Source organism: Myotis brandtii, unplaced genomic scaffold (assembly GCF_000412655.1).
Source record: "Myotis brandtii unplaced genomic scaffold, ASM41265v1 scaffold270, whole genome shotgun sequence".
NCBI lineage: Eukaryota > Metazoa > Chordata > Mammalia > Chiroptera > Vespertilionidae > Myotis > Myotis brandtii.
The window spans coordinates 105588-110606 of NW_005360273.1; positions in this window are offsets into that span (position 1 = coordinate 105588).

A 5019-nucleotide genomic window follows, 5' to 3' on the forward strand; every position below is an offset into this window, starting at 1 on the left:
ACTCTTGAGTTGATGCCCGTTCTTGTCTGGACACATTTTGCCCCCTTCCATTGTCTCTAGCCTATAAGACATTGCCTGGTCTGAGTGATAGGCCTATTCTGGAAGAAGACAATCCTTACATCAATATAACCACAAGACAGTACCAATCAATGTCAATAAGTCCCCAAGGAGCACGTGTGAAGGTAGATTCCAATGGTGTTAATCCAACTGACATATAATATATATTTGACGGGGAAAAATTCATTATCATGTGTCCCTTCTAGTAGAGATTCAGAGTTATTTTGTGACCCAGGGAGTGGGTTAATAGTTTGCTGGATTAAATAATCAAAATGTGGACTCAATCAGGGCCTACATTTGTAGAGGTCAAACTACCAGAATTTCCCTTTCATGATATAGACAGGAAAAAGTCCAAAGGTCTCAGGAAATAGAAATACTTTAGAATGAATCTAATGCATGATGACTTGTTCCTTCTAGTCCCCAGTAAGTACACTGGACTCTTCCTTGTCCCTGCAGGAATGGTAAAGGCGTAGCTGCCACTAAGCCAGATGCATTATCCTTTTTTGGGGTTCCCTAAAGCCACCTTTGTAAATATCTCATGAATAAATTCTCTTTTATGTATACTATTTTGAATGTAGTATCTGTTTCTTGCTGGAATGTGACTGATACTTCTTTTCCTCCTAATTAATTCTCCTTTTCTGGAGAAGCTAAACGCAAAAAGAAAAAAAGAAAAAAAAAGAAATGAGCCCTAATGTAGATATAGGATTGACATGCTCAGAAGGACTAAAATTAGCCTAGATGTTTTAATAACAGAGTCAAAATCTATGGAATCAGCCTAAGAGGTCATTAATGAAGTTTAAATCAAATTAAATAATTAAATTAATTAAAGACTATGAAAGTCAGCAGAAATGGATTTAAATATTTTAGTGGACAAAGAATTAAAACCATTTTCTATTTGTTGCCTCTCAACAATTACCAGATTACACCGGGCATGTCAATCACCGTGTAAAGTCATTTTTAAATAGGTACAACCTAATGTAAATAAAAAAGAATTCCTAATGTCCTGGCATCCCTCAAAGAAAATTAAAAATATCCAGCTTATAAAGCATAGTGACATTTTTCAAAAATATTTTTGCTCCCCCCACAATTCCCAAACCCCTTGCCAAGCAAGTCTCATAGTCACAGCTGCTCTGCATCCTTTCAACATGGAGAAATTCCCCCAAATTCTCTCCAATTCTTAAGACTACCCACAACTTTCCTGTCTTTTGTCCTTCTTCCCAACTTTTCAATACATACACAAAATTGGACATTTCTGGATTTTTAAAGATTTGTTTCCTCTGCTTCATTAATTTCCCATATTCTCTCCCAGAGAGAGAATGCACTCACTTGAGAGGGAGGGAGGGAAGGAGGGAGGGGAAGAGAGGAAGGAAGGAAGGGAGAGAGACCAAGAGAACACTTGAGATCTGATCAAACAAGCAAGCAAATAAGAATAAGTACTAGTGTGTTCCTTCATCTTTTCGTCCATTCTCTCTATTCTGCATTACCAAAACAAAACAAAACTGAGAAATGGTTTGGCAAAACAAAACTCACCGAAATAGTAAGGAAGATTAAAAATGAAATGCTCAGTGGTTAAAGGACAGCATGGGAAGCATCACTCTTTAAAGTATATCTTCCCTTCACAGGAGGCTTAAAGAGCCCCTAAGTAAATGGTCTGAGCCCAGTGAATCCCAGCAAAGTTTCCTATGCCCTGGGAGAACAGACATGATTTGGATCATTTTGGCATCTCTGAAACAGAAGCTTCTGATCATAAAAGTTGGGATTTGAAAACTCCTTCCATAGAAAGGTTGACTATGAAAGACTTGTACTATTTCCAGTATCATAGTAGTCACCATCCAGACAGTTGTCTGAATAATGAGTGAATTTCCTAACACACTTGACTTTTACCCAGTCAGCGTATACAGTTGTGGATGAAAAGGCTCATGAGCCACATATTCAGTCCTATGTGACATGGAAAATCCTGTCACAATGCCTTCTGCTATTTTGACCTCCTAGACTGAGTTTTTAGATTAATGGAAAATACCTGTCACTTCTAGATTAACTTTTATGCACTGTGTACAGTACCTTCTATATATATAATCTCTATATATAAAAGGCTAATATGCAAAGTGTCCCCTTGGGAGTTCGACCCGGAGACCAAGAGTTCAATCACTCGCTATGACATGCGTTGACCACCAGGGGGCAGCATGGGATAAAGGAAGGCCCCAGCTGGCAGCCAGGGAAGAAAGGCCCCAGCTGGCTACCGGAAGGCCCCAGTTGGCCCTGATCGCCAGCCAGGCCTAGAGACCCTACTCGTGCAGGAATTTCGTGCACCGGGCCTCTTGTATGTCTGTAAGATACTTGGGTGTGACTCTTTCAAAGGTTTTTATTGCATTTTATTTCACTGAAAAACAAAATAACTACTGGTGGCTCACTCAAAGTAGTTTATGAGAACTATTATTTCCATTTTGTGGGATTCCTTTTTATTGGGTGCCAGGCTGATCCATCAGCCACTGCTCTCCCAGCAGCCCTTGCTCCACTGTGTTGTTAGATAGCATGATTTAAGGTATTTGCAATTTCAGAGTTAATAAAGTTTTTCTTTGATCTCTAGTTATCTCCATAACCTCATACCTATCTTCTTGAATTTAAAAAACTGTGATGGTTCTTAGTAAATATTGCATCAAATTGTAAGCTATAACTCAGCATTTCGTCTTCTCAGTAGAGGTTATTTCTGTCATCTATAGTGAGGTCTCGGAGGGAGTCATTCTAATACTGTTAGAAAAAATAGGCCATGTAAGAATTAGACCACAATGGAAAGAGCCTCATGGTAAAGAGCTTCCCACTAAACTTAGAAAAGATAAAGGCACTTTAATTAAAACAGCTTTGAAACAATCCCAGCTCTTTTGCATCAGTCAGTAAAGAGGTATTTAGGGAGCTCCTCTGCAGAGGGTTACAATAGTTCCCAAGCACTTGGATGTTCCCACAGACAAATCTGGTTTCCAACTTATAGAATGCCTACCAATATGATGGTTTATAGTAGTAGATAAACTATTCTGTGGATCTTGGATTATTTCCCCCTCCTTAGAATGGATGTACAACTGGGGGGGGCTCAGCTCTGCTATTATGCTAATCTAAGTCACTCGTGTTTGCAGTCAGGTGTCATCTTCCGGTTAGGCTAGCAGGGGTGGGCAAACTTTTTGACTCGAGGGCCACAATGGGTTCTTAAACTGGACCGGAGGGCCGGAACAAAAGCATGGATGGAGTGTTTGTGTGAACTAATATAAATTCAAAGTAAACATCATTACATAAAAGGGTACGGTCTTTTTTTTTTTTTTAGTTTTATTCATTTCACGGCTGGGAGGCTGGCTAATTGTGCAATCTCCTCCACATGGTCTCTTGATCTCCAGGAGGCTAGTCTGGGCATACTCATATAGTGGCAAAGTTCAAGAGCAGCTAGGCCATGTTTTTCAATTCTCTCCTTATCACATTTTCTATTGTTTTGTCCCACTGGTCAAAACAAGTCGAGTGAATCATTATGGAAGGGTGCTGTCAAAGGGCAAGGTTATAAGAATTGGTGAAAAAATTGGGGCCATTACTGCAATCAATTCTCCACACTGATCACTTTCTTTTCTTCTGTCTCCTATAACATCTTCTGGACAACAAATCGCCCCTGCATGACACTTTTTTCAGTGTCAAACATAAGGAGTCAATGATTCAACCAGAATGTCTTCTGCTCTATGACATATTGACCTTGAACTTTCTGTAAAGAAGTAAATCAGAGCTCACAGCTTCTCACAAGATCCCAGAGGTTAAAGAGACTCTAATAGAGCCACAAACGACACTAATCACACCACAAATAAAACATTTTCTCAAATAAATATTTTGATGTCTATATTTGCAACAAATCAAAACAAAAACACACCAGGTTGATGGTACCTCTGTCCTTCCTTGATTTTATTCCTCCTCAATTAAACTGCTATTCTGATCAAATCAAACCCAGAGGAATTTGGCACCAAGTGAACAAATATGGGAAATCAACTGCCACCCACACTCTCTAACTTGGGAGTTGCCAAGAAAAAACAACACAGGCTTTTCAATGTATTGTTTCAGAGTTTGGAGCTGCATTCAATGGTAGTAATACAACACCCACCCCCACCACCCGGTCCTATCCCAAATCCCAAAGAAGACAGCAGAAAAAGCTATTCTCCTGCTTACCTCACATAACCCTAAATTACTATTCATACATATAAAAAAGGTCATTTTAAAATATTGTTTCAATGTCTTGAGTTCAACCTAATGGATTCACTTTGTATAATGTTGTCTTCTGAGAGCCAGTCAGGACCTTCTTACACTGAAAATGAATTATTCCTTCATAAGAAATATTTGCTAAGTAAGTCATTGGAGGGTTGTAAGCCCAAAAGAGGAGAGTTCTGATTAATGTTTTTAAAGGTCCTCTGTAGCTGCTGTGTTGAGAATGACAGGAAATGCAAGAGTGGAAACTGGGAAAATAGTGAGGAGACTATTGTAAGAATCAAGGCAAGAGGTGATGGTGGTTTAACCCAGGAAAGAGCAGTGGAGGGAAGAAAAGTGGATATATTTTGCAGATAGATTCAAATCACAGGTAAATTAATATAGTGACTCAGAGGAGAAGCCAGATATAATAAATATTAAAATTTATTTATATATAAGCATGTATATAAATACATGAGAATTTATGTAAATAGGGGAATCATCATTATGTAGATGGTAATAAAGACATATTAATGGAAAACATACTTTAGAGAGGTATATTAGAGAGAATATTACTCAATTCTGAGCCCAGGAAAATGTCAACATCTGGCCACTGTTTTCTTTCTTAAATTCTCTCTTAAGTCTTTTTTAAAAAGACCTTATTATTTTTCTTTTCTCCATATTTTTGGGGGTTATTTCTTCCTCTTCTTTAAGGCATCTGCATTATTACTATTTTATTACCCCCCCCCCCCCCCC